The sequence below is a fragment of the Rhineura floridana genome, chromosome 12, assembly GCF_030035675.1.
Source record: "Rhineura floridana isolate rRhiFlo1 chromosome 12, rRhiFlo1.hap2, whole genome shotgun sequence".
Classification (NCBI taxonomy): Eukaryota; Metazoa; Chordata; class Lepidosauria; order Squamata; family Rhineuridae; genus Rhineura; species Rhineura floridana.
Genome location: NC_084491.1, coordinates 26,389,242 through 26,414,716, shown reverse-complemented (window position 1 = coordinate 26,414,716; position 25,475 = coordinate 26,389,242). Strand labels below are relative to the sequence as shown.

The 25,475-nt window shown below is 42.2% G+C and overlaps 1 protein-coding gene across 7 annotated transcripts in view; it reads left to right on the top strand.

The window, feature by feature from the left end:
• PKNOX2 (PBX/knotted 1 homeobox 2) overlaps positions 1-25,475 on the top strand; it is a 467,254-nt gene that overhangs the window by 48,818 nt on the left and 392,961 nt on the right. Inside the window, exon 1 of one of the 7 annotated variants that reach the window (XM_061592844.1) lies at positions 6,361-6,409. The exons of 5 other annotated variants lie outside the window; for them this stretch is intronic. The gene's annotated coding sequence lies outside the window, so the exon portion shown is untranslated. Of the gene's footprint in view, positions 1-6,360; positions 6,410-9,310; positions 9,332-25,475 lie in introns of those variants that run through there. One more of the 7 variants, XM_061592845.1, reaches the window with a different exon arrangement.

The window sequence follows — 25,475 nt, the reverse complement described above, 5'->3', positions numbered from 1 at the left end:
ATTCGAAGTGCTCTATTTGCATAGTTCCAAGTAGAGAAGGAGGAGACTTTTGTTCAGTGCGCATTTTAAAGTGAACTGACTTAATCTGCAGTTCCCAAACTTGTATGCCGATTGGAACGCGGTTACTGACTGCGCACATCTCCAAATTTTGTGATGAATTAAAAAAGTGTATTTTATGTGAACGTGAGTGCAAAATGCACCTGTTTTTTTAAAAAAACACCCCACATTAAACTGAACAAAATGGACCTATTATGGGACACACGTAAGACCCATCTGCACGACACCTTTAAAGCACTATTGAATCAATTTAAACAGTCATGGCTTTCCCCAAAGAATCCTGGGAACTGTAGTTTTCATGGATATTGAGCATTGTTAGGAGACCCCTACCCCTCACAGAGCTACAATTCCCAGAGTTTCCTGGGAAGAGGGATTGTTAAACCACTCTGAGCATTGTAGCTTTGTGAAGGGAAGAGGGGTCTCCTAAAAACTCTCAACATCTGTAACAAGCTGCAGTTCACACGGTCATTTGGGGGAAGCCATGACTGTTTAAAGTGGCATGATACTGCTTTTAATGTATAGTGCAGATGGGGCCATAATCTGACATGGAATGGAAAGAAACTAATCTATCTGACCCTAGTTCCACAGTTGGCATAGACTCTTGGTCACTTTAATCCAGAGAATGTACACGCTGCCAGCAGGCTTGATTAGCTCACCTGAAGGGAGCGATCCTCCTTCAAGTAATGCAGGCAGAGCTGAGGAATGCACACAGCGGAAGAATAAAAAGGCATCTGCCTGCATTTCCGGTAGGGTTGCCAGGCTCAGAGCCTGAGAATGATTCTGTATCTTTAAGAGAACAGAAAATTCAGCCAAGTGCAGGTGTTCTTGCAACACTATAATGGGAAAAACCACAAGGTGAAATTCTCCCGTCCCCCTGCACAATTTTTAAAGATATAGAAGACCTCTTGGTTGCCAGGCCCAGCCTCCACGAGGTCTTCTGTATATTTAAAAGTTGTGCAGGGGGAAGGGAGAATTTCACCTTGTGGTTTTTCCCATTACAGTGTTGCAAGAAAACCTGCACTTGGCTGAATTTTGTCTTCCCTTAAAGATACAGAATCATTCTCAGGCCCTGAGCCTGGCAACCCTAATTTCCGGGGAGTGCCCAAACTGAGTGACAGAGAGCAAGTGGAGTGTGGAGATACTGCAAGAGAATGAGGCTGGGAAGAAAAAAACCCAGGGGGTTGGAAGTTTTACCTCAGAGGGGAAGGAACAGAAGAAGCAGTTGGTAAGGAAGGTCTGGAGGCTTCAGGGGCTGGAGAAAGGTTTCCACAAGGCAGGGACCCTAGGGGAAGGAAGGGTCAAAGGCAGGATACGCTGGTGGGAACAAAGTATACAACAGATGGGATCAATGATGATCTGAGCACCCAGGTTTGTGCTCATCAGGTGATTGCTGATGGAGGGACTAGGGATGGGGTTCGCTATCTGATTCCGTTCCATTTTTCAACTCGTCAAATGGGCTGCCAGTTCCTATTCACTATAAACTGTGTTCCGCTAGTTATTGCAATTCCCAGTTCTCCCTTTCCCCCCATTATTTTTCTGAAAAAATCTGTAATTTTCTCCATTATTCCTTATGCTGCTGTATATCTATATAACGCACAAAACAGCAGCAGATTACAAAAATAATTACATAAATAATTATGTAATTCTCACCGTGGATTTTTTTAAAAAAAATTATGGTGTCGAGAACAGCCATGAACACACGCAAAGTGCGGGAGCCTATTCAAAGATGAGGCAAATTTGCGGATTATCCCAGAATTCGATACCAAATCCGATGTTGCAAATATTCTGTGCCATCCCTAGTAGGGATGGAAAGTTCTGTCAATTTCAGTTCTCTCAGTTTCTCATTTTTCCATTCTTAAATTTATTTCTCCACACACCTGCAGCAATTTGCAATTTTTTTAAAAAAAAAAACTCATGAGAATTCTCCAGTACTTTAGTGTGAATATCTCAAAGTAAACACATTTTTAATAGGCAGCTTTGACTAATGTACCCATTTGTGCAAGCAATTTCTCTGAATAGAACACATTTTTTGTATATTTTTCACTCATATATTCTTATGCATGTCTATTGTAAACATTGTTTGATTGGCAAACTACATTGAAAAATTTGAATAAGTGTGAATTTTGAAGGATCTGATATTGTTTCGGAAAGTGTACATTTGATAGATTTGGCTTGAAATGCAAACTGAACTGCATTTCTTGCTTACCTCTACTCTGAAGTAGGAGATCCCCTGGGAATCTGATGATCCCGGGGACTGACTAAGGAGGCAAGGCCTGACAATCGGGTATTTATTTATTAAACTTATATCCCACCTTTCTTAATTGATGGCATTCAAGACCACATGTGTGAGGTTTCTAGGTAGTCTTCTATCCAGACCATTTGAACTGCAGTAGGGATTCTGCATGCTGAACCTTCAGACCCTGCTTTGCTATGTAATGCTGCCACCTTTTTTGAGTCTATCATGTGGTGATAGATCTCAATAATATAAGAATATTGTTACATACACCCTAACATACGAGCAGTGAGAAATTTCAGGGATGTCAGCACATATCTCGGGTTTGGTTTCCTTAGAATGAATGTCATGGAGAATGTATTGTCCTTGTGATCGATGGTTTTATTGACATATATTATATATATATATATATATATATATGGTTTTATTGACACGCACACACACACACATATATATATTACAGTTTTGAAAGCAACAAACAGAGCTTCACCCAAGCTTGCTCTGGATCCCTATAAGGATTCCGTTAATCACCTAAAAATATATGCACGTAGTTGTGATTAACAAAACAGAGGTTTTTATTGTAATACCAAAATGTTTCGGCTTCTGCCTTCATCAGCTGCTAACATACAAATGCTGTTACCAAGGTGGCAGTTATAGAGCTTTGAGGATGGAATGCTCAGAGGGGCTTCATTTGCGGAAGCTAAGTAGTGGTGGTACTGTCTTCCAGGTTCAGGCCATGTGGTGCCAATGTGTCCAGAGAGTATATCCAAAAGTTCTCCCTTTCAGTCAAAGCTGCTGGATCTGTTGGCATCTCTATAGCTGTTATAGAAAAGTCCAACAGGCTGTGACCAATGCGATAAGTGAGTGTAAGAGAACATAGATGTTCCACCTAGATAACCTCAAATGGGCAATATTAAATGCTTCAGAAACCACAAATCAGTAATCTTAACAAAAAAAAGTGGGGCAACCAGTTGCAAAACATTTCAACATTGAGGGTTGCTGATTGATAGGATCACCATAAGTCATAATCGATTTGAAGGCACATAACAACAACAACCCAGGCAGACAATCTAACTGCTACACCACATGGGCTCTGACTGGCCTGCATCTACCGTCTCTCCTGTTTTGTTTGTTTTTAAACCAAGGTGTCTTTCTGATTAATTTGCCTTTGCTACTTTGTCTCCTACTCTCTATGTCAAAGAATGTCCTTCCTCCCAGACCTATTTTTTCACACTATTTCCCCACTATTTTTCAATTTTAAACAGTCATGGCTTCCCCCAAAGAATCCTGGGAAGTGTAGTTTTTGAAGGGAGCTGAGAGTTCTTAGGAGACTCCTATTTTCTTCATACAGCAACAATTTCCAGAACTCCCTGGGTCTGGGAAGAGGGACTGACTGTTAAACCAGTCTGCAAATGGTAGCTTTGTGAGGGGAATAGGGTACTCCTAACAACTCTCACTCTTGTTTTGTTTACTCCTCCCTTTCCTCTTCTCTTCCCTATGTTGACTATATATTGTAAGGCTCTTGGGACATGGATTTTGGTGTGCCATGCATTAGGGATGGGGGAGAATGTCCGCTAAATTGGACTTAGTACCAGATTCCAACTGAATTGGACAGTCTGCTGTCTTTTCGGACCGGCACTGATTTCTTGCGGCAGGCCGCGGCTGTAATCAGCACTGATCCCCCCCGATTTTACATAATTATCTTTGTAATTTCGTCTAAATTGATGCATTCGTAACAGTGTGTAGGTATGATAAATAGGAAAAAATAAACCACGTTGAACACTGTGATCATTTACATAGGCTTTTATGTTCAAAATTACACATTTTTTTTTGGCAACCGAAAAAACAACAACAGCGGATCAAATTGGTAAGTGACAAAGCAAGAGGGAACAAAAGAAGGGCAGATCTGGATGGAACCACGGACTATTGGAATATAAGTGGATCAGAACTAGGCTGCGAACCCCATCCCTGCCATGGTTGATTAGGTAGGCCCCGGAGGGCCATATTCAATTATGGGCAATGTTCAAGAGGGGCGCATACCAATGGTGGATGTGGCAAAATGGATATGGCCAGACACAGAACCAATGTGCATCTTCCATGCTCTGCCTCTATGGCCAGAGGCAGCATGCTCCTGAATACCAGTTGCTGAACCGTGGGAGGGGAGAGATAGCATAGCATCCTGCTTTTGGGCTTCCCACAGGCACCTGGTTGGCCACTGTGAGAACAGGATGGTGGGCTAGATGGGCCACTAACATGATCCAGCAGAGCTCTTCTTACGTTCTTATGCAGGCAAGCAAGAGGTTTTATCACAGTCCAAAGGCCCATTCCAGCGAGGTAAAATCATTAGAGGAGGGTATGTAGGACAAGACCAGTGAGGGACATGCCCTGTAGAAGGGTGTGGCTTGGGCAGTCCTGAGGGCTAGATAGAGAAGTCCAGAGGGCTGCATTTGGCCCAAAACCTGGGGCTTCCCACCCTTGGCATAGGTGGTATTATTTTTTTTAAAAAAATAGTGGGTATGTTTCATGAGCACTTCCCTGCATTTATTCTGCTGCAGAGAAAGAGAAGGGGGGCGGAATCCAAAATAGTAAAATATTAACAACTTACATTTTATCTTCTGTTCTTTTCTTTTTTTTGTATTTGTTTTGTTACAATCTCATTTGTGCAGAAAAGTGCCCGGAAAGGTCTTTTAATGCATTTGTGGAGAAATTGGTTTCCTTATATCTTACTGACAGATCCAGCATCTCTAACGGCGGCAATTAATTTTGCAGCATAAAAAGTTAAGTGGAGCGTTTTGTCAGCTGAGCAGTTTCCCCCCCCGTTCACAAGCTTTGTTCGTGGGCTGCTCTTGTGAAAGGCAATTTGTTTGCTGGGGCATTTGAAAACTTTTTAAAAATAGCATTTCAAATGCACTTTTTCAGATGTGTCTGTGAGGCAAAAAGGGTACATCTGGCAAATGTTCAGTACAAAGTGAATGCAAATGCTATTTGGAGCTAAGCGAATACACCATAAATCCAAGCTGCTTGACAACAGTGAGAGCAAAACTTAATAAAACAGTATTGGTGGGTTATTTTCCCCTGTAAGAATCTGAGCTGTCATTTAATGACTGGATGGGTAAGAGAATCAGGAATTGAAGGGAAAAACTGAAAGGAGTAAATCTTAATTTAATTAACCTGATATGTGTATCCTACTCCCAAAATCTTTGTTTTTCACTGTCTCCAAATAACAAACATGAATTACATTTCTTGGATCTTTTTGTTCCTTAACAGACTGTCTATCTTTTCTTGTTGCATTTATACAGGTGAGTTGCCTTTTTAATGTGACTGATATAGGACAGGTAGGAGCCTTTGGAAAAATGCTGGCTGCTTACATCTTTAATTGTATGAGCAACTAAACACAAACATGGGAAGGTGCCCTATACTGAGGCAGACCATCAGTCTATCTAACTCGGGTATACCTACTGCCAGTGGCAGCCAGTGGCTCCATGTCAGTGGGGCAGCAGAATCCACTCCGGGTTTGAGCTCAAACTCTGAAGGAGCTGTCCAAGGTGCTGAAGAACCTTGGACAGCTCCATGAAAGTTCAAACTAAAACTAAAACCCAGAGTGGATTCCAGTGCCCCACTGACATGGAGCCACTGGCCACCACTGCCTACGACACTGACTGGCAGCATCTCTCCAGGCTTCTACATGAGTTTTTTTCCCAGCCCTGTCTGGAGATGCCAGGGATCAAACCTGGGACAATTTAGATGGAAAGCATGAATTCTACCTTTGTGCTTGCAGCCCTTTCCATGTTAGAAGTCTGGGGGACCACTTCCTCTCCTTTCAGGAAAAAATGTTCAACAATGTCTGCTACATCTTTCCTGTATCCACCGGGATGAAATGGCTTACTATTTTTAAAACTTTTATTCTGAACTAGTTCTGGAGAAAAAAAATTAGGCAAAACTTTCTTCCTGGGTTCGGCATGTGCTTGCGCTTATTCTTTCCTCCACACAGAAAAGGCTCCCTGGGTTTGTTGTTTGTCTGTCGTGTTGAGGATTGTCCATTGCCCTCTTCCAACAGTGGCTGCATTTCGACTCACTGAAGTGGTCTGAGGGAGCAATCCATCAGCTAGTGCCAAAAAGGTATGCTGCTCAGTTGTGTCAAATATTATTCATTAGAGGTTCAAAGGCTCAGGATGTTTTCTTTAAAAAAACAAACAGTATTTTTTCTTGTTGTTCCTTTTCTGGTCACTATTAATTCCAGGCGTTGTTGCCAGGCCCGGCCTCCAAGAAGTCTTCTGTATCTTTAAAAGTTGTGCAGGGAGAAGGGAGAATTCCACCTTGTGGTTTTTCCCATTACAGGGTTGCAAGAACACCTGCACTTGGCTGACTTTCTCTTCTCCTAAAGATACAGGATCAGCCTCAGGCCATGGACCTGGCAACCCTAGTCTGATTCCACTTGTCACCTCAGTCTTTCTGTTCAGGTTTTGTTCTACTTTAAAATGGTGAGGCCAAGAGGGAGGAGCAGTGTGGTTTGAGAAGCAAGAGGGCAAGGGGCTCCCTGATAGTCTTTGCCCATGGGCCCCCAGAAATCTGGAGCTGGCCCTGTGCCTTGCACTTCCTGCTTTTTTGAACGCTGTCCAGGAGAAAACGATATGACAAGGGTTTTGGTGCAAAGGTGCTCATACACGTGTGTCAGGCATCTTTTACTAATGGAAGGATTGTTTTGCAACTTCTGCCTCAAGGTAGAGAACTGAAACCAAAATTTTTCCAATTTAATTTCTTTTTTTAGCTAGACTGCTGACGGAGGCAGACAGCATGTGACACCTCTCCTAAAACATCTGCACCGGCTGCCCATATGCTACCAAGTCAGGTTCAAGGCTCCTATGCTGATTTTGTATTCATATACAAAGCTCTGAACAACCTGGGTCCAGGGTACCTTAAGGAACACTGAAGCCCTTATATTGTTACCTGATCACTGAGATCCTTTGGAGGAGTGCCATTAGTTGTTCCCTGTGATACTGAGGCCTAACTGGCCTCAACCACAAGTTGGGCATTTGGTGTCACATGTCCCATGCTGTGAAACACTCTTCTAGCAGAGATGTTGCTGGCATCCTCACTTTTGACTTTCAGGCGTCTACGAGATCTTAAAAAATCTTCAAGATTTTTGTATTGACAGGCCTTTGCAGCTGTTTAAAACATCTCTTGGGTAGCCAGTCATTTCAAAGATCATTACGTATTGCTTTTACATGTTTTTATGCTGTTTTATACCACCCCAATGTTTTGCAAGAGGGTGGTATATGAATAGTTTTACAGCTAAATACATTCTGTCTGAGTGATTCACTCCTGAAATATACTTTATTGTTGATTTTTTTTGAATATTTGTCCATCACCTTGAGCATCCCATAATAGAAAGGCATCTGATAAGTGTGTAGGTAGAGTAAATAGATGTAACCCTGTGTCTTGATGCTGGGTTAAAATCAACAATGGAACAATCGATTCACAGGATTGTCTTTGGGGAAGGTGTGCAGGTGAACCTTCCAAAGATGATGACATCCTTGCATATATTCTTAGAGTCTCAGAATGATTCCAAAAGACATCTCCTGGATGTAAAATGTTATGCCAGAACCAGCCATTTCTGTGTGACTAATGAGATCAGGAATCAATTATGCAAATTGAGTATAGCGATATAATTGGAATTGGTGGTATTGTTCAGCTAGGATTCTTGCAGGGTTCTTCTTGGGTTCAAGGAAAAGATGGGATTGTAAGATCTTAGAAGCTCACTGTACTATATGACCCATTTTATGATGGGGATCATCCCTTAAGATGACAGCACCAAGCTGGGTAGGAAACAATTTATGATCATCTATTTTAGCTATTTATTTTTGCATAGCACCCCAATAAGTGGAGTTTGACTTTCTGTTTCTTTACCAATGGGGCTCCAATTATTTCCTTTGGGTGGCAATCCTGCCATCTAAAAATAGATCTCTCCATTAGGAGAGGCTCCTTGTAGGGATGGAAAGATCTTTCAATTTTGGTTCTCTCTGTTTCTCATTTTTCCAGTCTTAATTTCAGCTCCCCAGGTTTCTGCTTTCTTCGAACCCTACTCCAGCAGAGCTGAGGGGTAATGAGTGCTATAGAACTCGGCCTTTTATACCCTTTCTTATCTAAAGGAAGACATGTTCCCATGGCCTGATCAATTCCTGCCTGCTAGAAGCAGCACTAGCTGCCTCTCTATGCCTTTTCCTAGAGACAGCAAGTATGACTAGTGTCAACAACTAGTTGAATGTTATGGTGTTAACCATACCATATAAGGAGTTTCCTCTTAAACAACCAGAATGTTGTCTGACTACCTAGATGCCATATCATATACTATACATCAACATTCTCATGCAAAACAATACTTTGTTCAGAAGGGAGGGTGAAGCCCATTTTCAAAGAGAACATTTTTCCTATTAAGCTATAGATTAAGCCCATTAAGCAAATATAAACAAATGTAAATGATTTCAGCACATTTTATTCATATTTCAAGTCCGTATCTGGGCTGGCCCATTACACTTGTTTGATTGAGCTAAATTGCAAAATTCGGATAAGAGCGGATTTTGAAGGATGGCTATGCTAGAGTTCTTATATTGTTTCAGAAAATGCGAATTTGATCAGTTCGGCTTTAAATGCGAACTGAATCAAATTTCTCCCCCATCTCTAGCTCCTTGCTACTAAATACTACATTTTATGATGTGAATGTCATCCTCTACCCACCCCAAGCTGAAATGCACAGTTTTGTAACATGCTGAATAATTCCTCTCCATCCTCCAGTGTTGATAGCTTCAAATATCTCTTTCTAGACAGGGAAGCAGTCAAAGCACTGATTTACCTCTCTTTAGTCCTCCTCACATACACCCCTGAAGCCAAACATCTCGAAACTACTGGGATGGAGAATCTCTTGGGAATTCATATGCTAAAAGCACCAAATAAAGCTATTTCACTAGAGGGTAGTTAAGTGAACAATCTGGCTTAGTAGCAGAGCTGGTAGAGCACCTGGAAGGAAGCCAAGGTGATCTCAAGGTAGGTCATCTTATTGTTTTCCTGTAATAATTTGTGTTTGGATTTTGTTATACAGAGACAGAATTTTTCAGGCTGATATTACTGGGGAAATCTGCTGTTATCTCTGTGTGACTTACAGAAGCCTTTTCACTCAGAATTAATTGTACCCTTAGAGGGGCTTAGTGCATAATCTCTGGTCTATGATCTTCACTTGTCAAGTTGAGGTCCCTGTGTGCTGCGAGTTTGGAAGGCTCAGCTCAAGTGGGAGTTTCCCTTTTGCAGAGTCGGTGGTATTGTTGCAAAATTTGGCACGAGGCAGACACTCTCTCTTTAGAGGGCAGGCCTATTATCACAAATAGAACAGAGATGAATACTGTACACATGCTGCCTTTTGCAGATGGGGGGCCTTTTCATTTTAGGCTTAAGTCAATTGCTGAGATTCTGTCGGGAAGCTGTCTCAGTAGGGGACAAGAGTTGCTCTGTGCTAAGAGTCAGTGAGAAGAAAGACTGTCCCAGTTTGATCTTCTTGGGAGTCGACAACCTTTTTATTTTTAGAAGTGAAAACAAAGTCAGCTCCTTAAGTGAGTTGTTGAGAAGTTGCACCTGCAATGCAGGATGCTCTCTGTTCCCCCCCCCCCTTCTTAGCGTTTTTATTCAAATGCAAAGATGCAATGAGTGGTGGCAGGCCAGCTCCAGACACTCTTGGATGAGACTGATTATCTGGATCCATTTTCAATCAGGTTTCAGGCCTGGTTTTGGCACGGAAACAGCCTTGGTCGCCCTGTATGATGACCTCTGTCGGGAGACAGATGGGGAGTGTGACTCTGTTGATTCTCCTTGATCTCTCAGCGGCTTTCGATACCATCAACCATCGTATCCTTCTGGGAAGACTGGCTGAGTTGGGAGTGGGAGGGACTGCATGGTGGTGGTTCCGGTCCTAATTGGCGGGTCGGCTCCAGAAAGTGGTGCTTGCGGAACATTGCTTGGCACCCTGGACTCTCCAGTATGGGGTTCCACAGGGGTCAGTTCTGTCCCCCATGCTGTTCAACATCTACATGAAACCATTGGGTGTGGTCATCCGGAGCTTTGGAGTGCGTTGCCATCGGTATGCTGATGACACGCAGCTCTATTTCTCCTTCTCATCTTCTTCAGGTGAGGCTGTCAATATGCTGAACCAGTGTCTGACTGTGACAATGGACTGGATGAGGGCAAATAAACTGAGGCTCAATCCAGACAGGACTGAAATGCTGCTAGTGGATGGTTCTTCTGACTGGATAGTGATTGTCCAACCTGTCCTGGATGAGGTTGCTCTCCCCCTGAAGGACCAAGTTCGTAGCTTGGGGGTTCTCCTAGAACCATCTCTGTCACTTGAGGCTCAGGTAGCCTCAGTGGCACGCAGTGCCTTCTACCAACTTCGGTTGGTGGCTCAGCTACACCCCTATCTGGACAGGGATAACCTGGCTTCAGTTGTCCATGCTCTAGTAACCTCCAAATTAGATTACTGCAATGCACTCTATGTGGGGCTGCCTTTGAAGATGGTTCGGAAACTGCAGCTTGTGCAAAATGCAACGGCCAGATTGGTAACAGGGACCAGACAGTTCGAACATATAAAATCGATTCTGGCCCACTTGCATTGGCTGCCTGTATATTTCCAAACTTGATTCAAGGTGCTGGTTTTAACCTATAAAGCCTTACACGGCTTGGGACCACAATACCTGATGGAACGCCTCTCCCGACATGAACCCACCCATACACTATGCTCATCATCCAAGGCCCTCGTCCGGGTGCCTACTTGGAGGGAAGCTGGGAGGATGGCAACAAGGGAGAGGGCCTTCTCAGTTGTGGCCCCCAAATTATGGAATGATTTTCCTGACAAGGTGCACCTGGTACCAACACTGTTATCTTTTTGGTGCTAGGTCAAGACTTTCCTCTTCTCCCAGGCATTTTAGCATATGTTTTTAAATTGCTTTTTAAAAATGTGTTTTTAAATTTGTATATTTGTTTTTAATCTTTTTAATTGTTGTAAACTGCCCAGAGAGCTTCGGCTATGGGGTGGTATACAAATGCAATCAATCAATCAATCACTCAATCATCAATCAATCAATCAATCAATGTATCACTGAACAGTAACTTCAGGATCATTCAGACCATGGTATTTCCAATCTCTATGTATGGATGTGAAAGTTGGACAGTGAAAAAAGTGGATAAGAGAAAAATCAACTCATTTGAAATGTGTTATTGGATTAGAGCTTTGCGCATACAATGGACTGCGAAAAAGACAAATTTTTGGGTGTCAGAACAAATTAAACCAGAACTGTCTCTAGAAGCTAAAATGATTAAACTGAGGTTATCATACTTTGGACACATAATGAGAAGACATGATTCACTAAAAAAGACAATAATGCTGGGAAAAACAAAAGGGAGTAGAAAAAAAGGAATGCCAAATAAGAGATGGTTTGATTCCATAAAGGAAGCCACAGATCTGAACTTACAAGATCTGAACAGGGTGGTTCACAACAGATGCTATTGGAGGTTGCTGATTCATAGGGTTGCTGTAAGTCATAATCGACTTGAAGGCAAATAACAACAAAGTGTTTCTGTGTGTGGTTTTCCTCCCTTAAATTATTCTTCATTGTGTTTGCACGCCTAGAACCAGCCAGATCAGTCATTTGTCTTAGAGCGGTCGCATTTTAAGCGTGGCAAAGGTGGTCTGGAAGCTTCTTTGCAGCCCTAAAATTTCAAGCCCAATTCAAAATGCTGCTTTTGATCTACAAAGCCATGCATGGCTCAGTACCCTGTTACCATAAAGAACGTCTTTCCCCATATGAATGCACCCACCCTCCGAGATCAACATCTGAGGTGCTTCTCTGTGTTTTCACTTCCTTGAGGTGATTGGAGGATGGCAACTAGAGAACGGGCCTTTTTTGTGTTGGCCCCCCAGTTGGGGAATTCTCTCCCCAGGGAGGCTTGCCTAGCACTAGTGGAGGATGGTATGTTAAGGCAATTGGGACGCTGCCCCACCAATTTTAGTCAGCACCTGTCTGCCTGCCTTCTTATAATTAGCCCAGGGGTGGTCCTGGCTGTCTCCTCCTTAGTCTTAATGTTGCCGTTGTAGCACGCAGCTGGGAGGAGGATGGGGACAAAACTAGAACTAGTTGGCTCTGCCTGTCATTGACTCTGGATCCACCTACTGTTGGGCTCTCTGTTTCTGCCTCACCAGTCCCAATGGGCACCATTCGCCACTGACTAGCATTGACTTTGTCACCCTTAACAGCACCAGGTAAAGACATTGTAATTTGCCTGGGCATTTGGACAGCCACAAATGGTCTGGATTTTGGTGGTGATTTTTGGCATTGGTTCTTATGTGGGTGGGATGGGTACCTTACATTGGCTGATTTTTGTTGATGAACCCTTTAGTATATTTGTTTTGTTTTAAATGCTATTTTATTGATTTTGTTTAAGTCCCTGTAATTAGCTTAAGAGAGCCAGTGTGATGTAGTGGTTAGGGTGTTGGACTATGACCTGGGAGACCAGGGTTCGAATCCTCACACAGCCATGAAGCTCACTGGGTGACCTTGGGCCAGTCACTGCCTCTCAGCCTCAGAGGAAGGCAATGGTAAACCCCCTCTGAATACCGCTTACCATGAAAACCCTATTCATAGGGTCGCCATAAGTCGGGATCGACTTGAAAGCAGTCCATTTCATTTCATTTCAGTTGGCTTAAGGATTCCTTCTGGGTGTGTGAAGCAATGTATAAATTGAAGCAACTTGAATGTACATTCTAATATCCAGGAGTAAATTCTGGAAGGAGGGAAAACAGTACTTGTACACTATGCTACAAGTTGTTAATGTGTCAAGAGTGGGGGATGGCTGTGGTGGGTGCCTATCTAGTAATGCTGGACTAGATGGAGAGCTATGATGTCATTAGCATGTCTCTCTGTTCATTCCCCCAAGCAGTTTTGCAACTATTTTTAAATACTTGTGACTCTTTTTTTTTAAGGTGGTAAGTTGAAGGATGAACACTCATGCATATAAAACACATACATGCCGCTTTTAAAAGCTCCTTTAGGAAGGAAGGGTGGGATATAAATTTAATAAATAAAATAAAATACAATGGGGGATTAGCCCAAGGAGTGGATGGATGGCATGGGGTGCTCTTGCCAAAATCCCTGAAGGAAAGGGGAATTCCACAGGTCAGTGGTAGAGCACATGCTGTGCATATGAAAGATCCCAGGTTCAATCCCTGGTATCTCCAGGTAGGGCTGGGAAAGAACATCAGTCTGGAGAGCCATTGTCAGTCAGTTTAGAGCAGTGGTTCACAAACGTTCTCTCCCATGGACCACTTGAAATTGCTGATCATCTTGGCGGATGACCCAGTGATTTGCCTGCCTGTTGTAGCAAGTGTAATGCACTGTGCTAGATGCTGTATGATTTTTAATTGTATTTTTATTGCTTGTTGTATTTATTATATTTTACTGTGTGACAATTAGGGATGTGCTGGAATCTCGCCCTGTTCAGATTTGGTATTGAATTTTTCATTACTCTCTATTGCTGTGGATTGGATTTTTATATAGCAGTTTTCTGCGTCTATGTTTGAAAACATCTAAAATATCAATATCAGTATTAAGAACTATAATTTTATCAATATTTCCTTGCAAAATATTGATATTTTCTTTAAAATTATTGATCTCCTTTTAAAATATCTATATTAATTTTTTTTGCGAGAGGAGAAAAAGGATTAGTAAAAGTACGGGCTAGCAGAGGAAGAATGAACTCAAACTGATCCTGGCCTGTTAAGTCAACGGGATGCTTTTAGATCAGCACCAGCTGACAGATCCCATCCCTAATTACAATTTGCATTCCATAGAATATGAATTGTAATACAAGAAGATACAATATGAGAAAGAAAAGAAGCAATCAAAATACAGTAAAAATTCAATATGAATATCTAGTGCAGAGATGCTGCGGACCACCTGAATGAAACAGTGGTTCACGGACCACAGTTTGGGGAGCCCTGGTGTAGACAATGCTGAGCTAGATGGACCAATAATCTGACTCTGCAGAAGGCAGCTTCCTGGATTACATAAAATCAGTATGTGTCGTGTCCAGGACGGGACTCAGGAACCAGACCAGTTGGTGAAAACAAATCAGTTTTTATTAAAGTAATATCCAGACAAAAACTACGCCTTCTCATGAAGTTGCACTACCAAAACATATCCTGTGACATACAAGAGAGTTGACAGAACAAGGAACCACTATCTCTCCTGTCCCTTAAGAAGGGGGAAAACGGGCGCGAATTCTCTCACTCCACCTCAAAGTGCTCTCATCTACCGCCCTCCTCTCCTCCCTCCTTTGTCATCTCTTTAGCTGTCTCCGGGTGCGCGGTGAAGGGGGAAGCACGGCCCCCTCCCCTTCTGAAGACTCTGACTCAGGTATGGGTGAAAGCGGGGGGGCAGTGCTTAAACCGTCAGGCTGCTTCTCTTTGCTTTTCCCTGGCTCAGAAGGGAGTTGAATTCCCCCTGGCCCTCCCTCCTTCTCCAACTGCTCTGAGCTCAAGGGGGGAGGAGGCGTGAGAACCTCAAGGGAAGGACCGGTGTCTGTGAGACTTTCAAGGTCTTTGCTGCTAGACAGTTCTATCTCTGGGATTTCCTCCCCCTCCTCTCCTGCTTCTTCTTCACACGACTCTGGCCAAATGAACCCCCCCTCTCCTTAACTTCTGAAACGCTAGGGCCCCAATCCTGCGTCCTGACAGTATGATAGAAAACAAGATAGGTATAAGCAGTTCTGTGCTCTCAAAGGCAATTGTCACATGTCTACAATTAGGGGAGAAGTAAGAATTGGTTAAAGGGGATGTGCCATTCATGTTCACTCACTGTGATTAAAAGGGCACTTTTGTACATGGAGGAAAATGTTAAAAGAGACCATTCCCAAATGTGTCTAAAGAATGTGCAGAAAGAATGCAGTTCAGGCAGAACACGTCTGTTCACAGGACATGCATGCACTCCCACCCCACAGACATGCATGCACGCACACTCATGGAATTACCACTTGTAAATCCACTTTCCTATTTGCCTGTCAATTTATTAAAAAAGTACATTTACTGTTAACACTAACAGTGGAACATGTTTTAAGTGGTATGTACATAATCACTACAGGGCCATTTTCAAGAATGACGTTTGCAGCCAGATCTTAAACAACTTATTTGGAAGCAAGTTCCAGCCTGTTAAATGAGTCTTGCTCCTATATGCTTCTGAATAACAGTTGGTGAGAATCACAAGTGAGGAGAGTACTGTTGTGCTCAGGTCCTGCTTTGGGGCTTCCCATAAGCATCCAGTTGGACACAGTGAGAACAGGATGCTGGGCTAGATGGACCTTTCATCTAGTAGGGCTCTTCTTATGTTCTTACAGAAGATTGCTTCCTTAAATTGGTTTTAGCGCCTCCCATTTTGGAAGTGGTATGCAAGATCTTTGTTGGCTAAAATGGACATTTGAAATAAAAATCTCTCTTCTGCTTTCTATCCTGCATTCATCTCTGATTCTAGGCTCTCAATGAATATTTAACACAGAGACATATGGGAATCATGCCCAAAGGGTTTATGGCACAAAGGATACTAGAACCACAGGCTGGTTTATGAAACTTCTCAATATTCTATAACATAAGAGAGGGGGCACACTATCATTCCAAAACCAGATGTACACCCTACTCACTTTCTCATCCAGTTTACAGAGACAGGGATGGCCAATATCAGGGATGGCCAATTAATCATAAACGTCAGAGGTGGGGAACCTATTCCTCTCCCTGCAGTTGTGGTGATATTTGTTGCTATTATTTATTGGTTTATATACAGATTAATGCCTGAATTGGCTTCTAAGCAATTTATTTATTTATTTAAGAAATTTGTATTCCACCCTTCATCAAAAGACCACAGAGCTGTTTACAACATAGGGTTGTATTCAGCTAAGTCCTACTCAGAGTAGACCCATTGGAATTAATGAACCTAAGTTAGTCATGTCCATTAACTTCAACGGGTGTACCCTGAGTAGGACTAGCATCGAATACTGCCCGTAATAAACAGAATCATGTAAACATAACATAATATCTGTAACATACAAAAAATTAAAACAGTTATGCAAATATAATTCATAAAGATACATTGTAACCTTCCATCGACTTTCAACAAGCCTTTTAAGTAGAGACCTTATCCCAGTCTGAATCTGTGTTGGAATTATTTTAAAGATGTTTTTAAAGATAGTTTTAAAGATAGTTTTTTTTCCAAAAAAAATTCTTTTAAAAATTAAACAATGTTTTTAAGATTTTTTAAAAAAATTTTTGTATTTGTGATGTTTTAAAAGATGTTTTGTTTTTAATGTGTTTTATAGATGTTTTTAGTTTTTTGTCATTTGTTTGCCACCCTGGGATCCTTCTGGGAGGAAGAGAAGGATATAAATTTAATAATAATAATGAGCAGTGTCAAATTATTCTGTGTCAACCCAGCAATAAATTCCACAACTCAACCCCTGTGAAATATGAGTCTAATAACCTAAGTTATTGTCTACTAACTTCAGATGCAACTAGAAAATATAACCTTGAAACTGGCCTGGGAGCTAATATACAGCCAGAGCAGATCCGTCAGCCCTGGTGTGATATATACCTGATAAGAGGCACCACTCACTATCCAGGCTTTGGTGCTCTGCAGCTGAACCAGCCACAAGGGAAGCCCCACAAAAAGCACATTGCAGTAGTCTAGAAATGCGGTTACTAGCACATGTGTCACAGTGGCCATGCTATCCCTGTCTAGGAAAGGGTGCCATCGATGCACTAGCCAAAGTTGGTGATAGGTGCTCTTTTGCCATGGAGGCTATTTGGGTCTCCATGGACAAAGATGTTTCCAAAAGCACCTCCAAACGGTGCATTTGTTCCTTCAAAGAGAGTACAGCCTCATCTAGAAGTGGCAGATTCCCCAATTCTTGTATCTGGAAGCCACTCACCCACAATGTCTTTTTCTTAACAGGATTCATATTTATGTTATGGGTTCTCATCCAGCCCACCACTACATCCAGGCATGGGTTAAACTTGTGCATGACCTCTCCTGACTCACATGTAGCAATGAAACGGAGCTGAGTGTTATCAGCATACTGATGACCCTGTGCCTCATATCTCCTGATGACTGATCCCTCCAGCTTCATAGAGATGTTATATAAATAGCACTGGGGATAAAACAGTGCCTTGTGGCATCCACAACTAAGCTAACAGGGTGTACATACTTAGTCCCCTAATGCTATTCTCTGAGACCAACCCTGCAGGTAGAAGTGACAGCCCCAGCCATCATGGTCAATGGTCAGGGATAATGGGAGTTCTAGTCCAATGATATCTAAATAGGTCTAAATCAGCCTTTTGCAACCTGGTGCCCTTCAGATGTTTTAGACTAGTGGACATGCTGCCTGAAGCTGGTGGAAGCTTCAGTCAAAAACATCTGGAGGGCACCAGGTTGGGGAGGGCTTATCTAAAATGTTTCAAATTCTGAAAATGCATCATTTTGCAGACCTTGGGGCTAAACTAGAAATGACACTAAACACCTCATCAGAAAGGATGTCATAGCAGGAATGGGGGGCAGTCTTCATCAGGGTGACAGCATGGAGGAAGAGGGGGCTTAACACTTTCTTCCCCAGTAGTGATCCCAACAAAAATCCCCCCACATTGCTATTAGTCTTGGAAGCCAAGCCCCATTGGCTAGAAGAAGTGGGATCAAGAGGTGGTTTGCTGTCAAGATCCAATCTGAGGAGGGAAGGGTTAAACCTCCTCTCCCTGCACATTAAGTGCTCAAGTGGAGGGGGGTTGGAGAACTCTGACAAAAGCAGAAAAGGAAGTGGACATTGCTGCAGTTCATGTGTCTGTGGTCAGCAATGGAAATCAGTTCAGTTAATGTGATTTTTTTTTGAAATTGTAAGTCTGCGAATGATACATAATGATTTTAAAATGTTTTGACATTTCTTTTACATTGAAATAAATGCAAGTTACATCAGTAGTTAAATAGTGGACAGCAAGACAAATAAATAAAACCAAACTGCAGGGGAACGGAAACAGCTGTAATTGTGATCAGCACAGGTCGGAATGGAAATTGCTTCCTTCTTATATCCCTCGTCCCAAGGAACATCCCCTCCCCAATAGCTACTATTAAACAAAAATACTTGCTTTCTAATGACGTGTTGAGCATCTGAACTGTACGGCAGTCTTAAAGAAAAGAAAAGGTTTGCTGTTCTCATGCGTAAATGCCTGCATATCCCCTCCCTCCCCGGGACGCAGCTTGAAGTTTTCAATGTCCTTTAGTGGGACCAGCCCACCCTGTGAAACCATGTGATGGGGAACTGTTCTTGCTTGATATAAATTCACCTTTTTTCTTTCTTCAAACTGACAAAAGGGGGGAGGATATGCCTGCTGTTTCCTGCTGGTACCTGCCACATTGTCCATTTGTATCAAATCACAGACTAAATTTGTCGTTTCTGACTTCTGCCTGGAGTATTACGCAGCAGAGGTAGTGGCTGACATGCACTGGGCTTGACAATACAGTCATCGATTGTGTTTGTGTCCTTGGGCGGTCCTAGGAACTTTGTTTTTGGTTTTTGCTCAGTCATTTTTTTTCTGTCTCCCAGCCCCTGCGTGGGGGGGGGGGACGGACAAGAGGAGAGCAGACCTTTAGATAATCAAAATCTATCACATTAGGCCTTAAATTGTGTGTGGTTTTGTGTACCTAGAGCAGGGATGGACAAATCTGTCTTTTGATTTCTCTGTTTCTCATTTATCCAGACTTAAGGCTAATTCTCCACATCAGAGTGTGATTTGTTTTTGTTTTTAAAATGTCGTCATGAGAATTCACCAGCATTTCAGTGCAAATTTCTTGTAATACACACATTTTGATGTAACATTGCTGAATATACATGCTTTTGAAAACCAATTTCCCCTAACACAATGCATTTTGTATGCCAGTTTTGCTAATATGTGCATATCTATGTATGCTTTACCCTAGTATGTGCATTTTTGTACACGTTCCTTGGCTGGAGAACTGCACTGCAAAATCTGCAGAAGTGCAAATTTCCGAGGATGCCTGGGTGTCAGTTTCGGAGAGGGCAGTTTGAAGCTGCAGTGCACAGTCCACACATACTTAGCTCAGGCAGTGTTTTTGCTGAAGAAGTCAAAGCACTTCGTGATTCTTCTCGATAGATCCCAGCAGCATCCTTGTAAAGCAGCGCAATATGTTTATCCCCATGCTGTAGATGGGAGAAGCCAAGGCTGGAGGAATGACTTGATTAAAGGCCTAATTGAGTGGCTGATTAATGGAGGAATTATTTGACTCTAAGGCCACCCAATGAGTTTTGAACTGTGGAGCCAGAATGACATTGCAGGTGAAAGACCTGTGGTCACCATAAATGAAAACATCACATGGTATTCACCTTTGAGGGGTAGAAGGTCCAAAGTTGGGGAAAGCCACTAAGAATACTAGGTACATGACCTTCTGTGTGATGGCCTCTCATCTGTGGAACTCCCTCCCTAGGAAGACAGCATTTGGCTTTTAGAAGAACCCTCAAAACGTATTTTATATATATTCCTGTCTGCTTGTGAGTGATTTATTTATTATTATATTATTATTTATTTATTAAGCTTATAAACCGCCCGACTAGCAATAGCTCTCTGGGCGGTGAACAAAGTACAGTAAAATCATAATACAATACCACAGGACATAAAAACAATCAAAAATCAATTACAACAATTTGTATAAATTTAAGTTAAACTAAATTAAAATGCTTCGGTGAAAAGAAAGGTTTTCACTTGGCGCCAAAAAGAAAACAGCATCGGCGCCAAGCGCACCTCCACGGGGAGACTGTTCCACAATTCAGGGGCCACCACCGAGAAGGCCCTAGATCTTGTCACCACCCTCCGGGCCTCCCTATGAGCCGGGGCCCGGAGGAGGGCCTTCATTGTGGAACGTAGTGTACGGGCCGGTTCATATTGGGAGAGGCGTTCCAACAGGTATCGTGATTGTATTTGAGTCACTCTGTTTTCCTAATGGGTTATCTACTGTTGTTATTTTAATAGTGGTGGTAATTTTATTGTTCCAATAGCTTGTAATTTTACCATATTTGTTGTTTTACTGATTGCTTATGAGTTGCCTGGAGAGGGTGAATACCCCAAAAGGAGGGATAAAGAAATTGCTTAAATAAAGTCTGCTGTCCAGGAACCTAATGTTGACAGGCAACCGCAAGGCCATTCTTCCTCTTCCTTCTTGGCCCTTTGTCCTTAAACCAGATGTAGACTAGACAATCCTTCCAACAGAGGGCTGTAAAATAGGACACCTGGCTGTCCTATTTCTGACTAGTAAGAGTAGACCCAGTAAAGTTAATGAACATGACTAACTTAAGATTCATTAATTTCAATGGGTCTACTCTGAGTAGAACTTGGTTGAATACAACCTTATGTTACTATGTTGTAAAAAGCTTTGTAGTTTTTTTTAATGAAGGGTGGAATACAAATTTCTTAAATAAATAAAACTATAACCCTATACGATGTAGAACATTATTCTTTTTTTCTCCAGTTCTAGGAATGCCCCCCGTTTACCTATCCCTTATTCACAAAGTAATCTGGATGATGCAGAGATGTGCCCATCCTATATAAAATAGACATTAGTTTCACTTTAAACTCTCCATTCAGATTTGAACAGATGCTAATGTGATTTCTTTCAATGTTGCTGAATTTGTTTTAAGGTTGGGCCCTCCTGGAGAAAGGCAAATCTGAGCAATCGCCTGACTGTTTAGTAAAGTGAGGTGCCTTCTGCAACGTGCTGAGCAGATGTGAAGTGTCATTGAATAAATGGCAGATACCATTTTGATCCCAGATTAGCACAAGGCACAGAATCCACATTCTCCCCTCTCCAGTATTTTGCTTTTTGCAGTTTGTTTGTTTGTCTTCAAATGCTCTCTAACATTTCTCTGCCAGTTCCCTGCTGCGCCGGTATTTGGAGACAGTTCACAAGCTGCCTTCTCTTGTTGACGGTGTGCCTGGTTGAATATATTTATTTTTTTTAATTTGGGGGGAGTGGAGGGGGTCTGTCAAAAGTCCTGTTGCTGCTGGTCCAAGAAGTTGGCTGGGTTCCAGCACCTGGCCATGACATACAGCACCCTTCATGAGACCAGACAGAATTAAACCCTTTGTTTCCTGTTTGCCTGGCTGGCTTAAAAAAAAAAAAAAGCATGGAGACTGGAGTGCCCAACAAGACAGTCTTTGTACTAATTTAATTAATCAGTTTAGTGGTGAGGGGGAGTACGGGAGTTCCTGTAATAAATGCATGTTTTTCTTAGGGTTTTAAGACAGTTGCGATATATATGGAGGTCTGATCTATGGGACTCTTTGCTTCCTGGACTCATTGGTGTAGTGGTTAAGGTGTTGGACTACGACCTGGGAGACCAGGGTTTGAATCCCCACATAGCCATGAAGCTCACTGGGTGACTTTGGGCCAGTCACTGCCTCTCAACCTCATGAAAACCGTAGTCATAGGGTCGCCATAAGTCGGAATTGACTTGAAGGCAGTACACATGTCCGCTCATGATATGTTCCATGGACACTAGGGGGTGGCCTTGGGGCTCCAGCCCCCCAATCTCTTGTAGTGAACCTTGGATCATAAAATAGTAGTTAGAAGGGGCCTATAAGGCCAATCCCCTTCTCAATGCAGGGATCCAAATTAAAGCATATCTGACAGGTAGCTATCCAGTTGCCTCTTGAATGCCTCCAGTGTTGGAGAGCCCATCACCTCCCTCGAATAATTTGTTCCATTGTCGTACTGCTCTAACAGGAAGTTTTTCCTGATGTTCAGCTGAAGTTTGGCTTCCTGTACCTTTAGCCTATTATTCTGTGTCCTACACTCTGGAAAGAAGAGATCCTGACCCTCCTCTGTATGGCAACCCTTCAAGTACTTAATGAGTTCTATCATATCTCCCCTCATTCTTCTCTTCTCAAGGCTAAACATGCCCAGTTCTTTCAATCTCTTCTCTTAGGGCTTTGTTTCCAGTCCCCTAATCATCCTCGTTGCCCTCCTCTGTACCTGTTCCAGTTTGTCTGCATCCTTCTTAAAGTGTGGTGTCCAGATCTGGATGCAGTACTCAAGATGAGGCCTAACCATAGAGAGGAACTAGTACTTCACACAGTTTGGAAACTATACTTCTGTTAATGCAGCCTAAAATAGCATTTGCCTTTTTTGTAGCCACACTACACTGTTGGCTTATATTCAGCTTATGATCAACAACAATTCCAAGATCTTTCTCGCATGTAGTATTGCTGAGCCAAGTATTCCCCATCTTATAATTGTGCATTTGGTTCCCTTTTCCTAGGTGTAGAACTTTCTACTTATCCCTGGTAAATTTCATTCTGTTGTTTTCAGCCCAATGCTGCAGCCTATCAAGATTACTTTGAATTTTGTTTCTGTCCTCCAGGATATTAGCTATCCCTCCCAATTTTGTATCATCTGCAAATTTGATAAGCTTTCCCTGTACCTCCTCATCCAAGTCATTAATAAAAATGTTGAAGAGCACTGGGCCAGGACCAAACCCTGTGGTACTCCACTCGTTACCTCCCCCCTGTTTGAGAAGGAACTATTGATAAGCACTCTTTGTGTACAATTCTGTAGCCAACTGTGGATCCACCTGATAGGTTTTCTATCTGGCCCATATTTAGCTAGCTTCCTAATCAGAATATCATGGGGCACTTTGAAGTCGAGATATATTATGTCACAGCATTTCCACAGTCTATTGGGGAGGTTTCCCAATCAAAAAAAGAGATAAGATTAGTCTGGCAGGATTTGTTCTTGACAAATTCATGTTGGCTCCTAATAATCACTGCATTGTTTTCAAGGTGCTTACACACTGACTGCCTTATAATCCACTCCAGAATTTTTCTAGGGATTGATGTCAGGATGACTAGTCTGTACTTCCCAGGTTCCTCCTTTTTTTCCCTTTTTGAAGACAGGGACAACATTAGCCCTCCTCCAGTCATTCGGCTCTTCACCCATCCTCCACAATTTTGCAAATATAATAAGACAGTGGTTCTGAGAGTTCTCCAGTCAGTTTCTTCAGTCCTCTAGGATGCAGTTCATTGGGCCCTTGAGATTTGAACTCTTTCAAAGTAATTAGGTATTCCTTGACCATTTGTCTTATCAGTCTCAGGCTGCAATCCTGCCCCTTCACGTTTGCCAGGAAAGTCACAGACCCTCTTTTGGAAGAACGCTGAGCCAAAGTAGGAATTGAGCCCTTCTGCCTTTTCTTTGTCATCTGTTATCATTTTGCCATCCTCATTGAGTAGCTGTGCCACCATTTCTTTTCTCTGTCTTTTACTATGCATGTACCTGAAGAAAGCTTTTCTGTTGCTTGTAGCATCCCTTACTAACTTCAGCTCATTCTCAGCTTTATCCTTCCTGACACCATCCCTTCAATTCCATGCTACCTCTCTGTATTCTTCCTTTGTGGCCTAGCCTTTCTTTCACTTCCTGTATTCGTTCTTTTCAGTTTTCAGGTCATCTCTAAGCTTTTTGTAAAGCCACATTGCTTCTTCTGCTGTCTTCCCCCTTTTTTCCTTGTTGGAATTGTTTGCAATTATGCCTTTAGAATTCCTTTTTTAGAAACTCCCAGTCCCTCCCATCTTGGACTCCTTTTCTCATTAGGGGTGCTTGCCATGGAACCTTACTTATCGTTGTTCTGAGTTTATTATAATCAGCTTTCCTGAAGTCCAGGATACGCATATAGCTACTCTCAGCTTTTACTTCCTTTAAAATCAAGTATAACATGGTCACTTCTCCCAGAGTTCCCATAACTGCCACTTCATCCACAAAGTCATCAGGTCAAGGATAGCTGATCCTCTAGTTCCTTCCTCCACTTTAGAAAGAAAATTATCAGCAACACAAATCAGAAATTTCTTGGAGGGGCCGTGCTTGGCAGAATTTGTCTTCTAGCAGATATCGGGGTAATTGAAGTCCCCCATTACTACTACATTATGCCTACTTGAAACATTGGCAATTTACTTTTCATCCTCATCTTCTCCTTGATAGGGTGATTGATAGCAGATTCCAACCACCATGTTCCTTTTATTTCTTGCCCCATTAATTTTAGTCCAGATACTCTTGCTGGGCCTACCAAGCTCATCCTATATTTCTGTGCAGGGATATATATTTTTAACATATAGTGTGACTCTGCCTCCCTTTCTATTCCCTCTGGAAGTTATATCCTTCAATTGTTGTATTCCAGTCACGGGAGTCATCCCACCAAATTTCAGTTACACATATCAAATTGTATTTACCCTCCTGTATTCAGAGTTCAAGTTTGTCCTGTTTGTTTCCCTTACTCTGGGCATTAGTATACAGACATCAAAGACCATGTGATTTACGGTCTGGTTTCCCTTCTACATTTTTATGAAGACTATTGTTAGGCCCCACTAGAGTCATTCTCTCAGTTCCTGTATGTAAGCCTTTGTCAGTCATTACATCCAAGTTTAGGATTCAGTTTAAAGCTCTCCTGATGAAGATCTCTTGACCCTTCCTCCTCTTAAAAACCCCCCCAAACTTCTTTTTTAAAACTTTGCTTATGGGGCATCTGGCTGCAGTGCCACCCACCATTTCTTAATTTCCCAGAGTTTTCTATGTATATGCAAATTTGTGTTATGGGCCTCTGTGCCCTAAGTGTTTTACGTATCTACCAAAGCCCCTGATCTATCCCAAAGTATATTCCATAATTAACAGTCTATTTTCCCCCTCCTAGCTCTTTCCAGCTCGAGGTTGCTGATGCCCCCTGGAGCTTGTGTTGAGTCCTGAGATGTAGTGGTTGTGTGTGTGTTTATTTCACAATGCAATTACTCACACATAGTTCAAGACATAGATATGTCCTAAAAGTCTTGGATCAAGTCAATAATGACAGTTAAGGCTGAAGAATTTTTTTTAAGGATTAACTTTTTGAAACTAGCCCCTCCTCTTCCTTCTTAACTGATTTCTTTCATTTTATTTATAAATTGCTTAAAAATGTTCTAGCTGCTATACAGAATTTTTTTTTTGCGGGGGGTGGGAATGAGAGAGGTCACAATCTAATAAAATGATACAAAAAGGAATGCGGAGGAGAGAATAAAGCGAGGAAAACT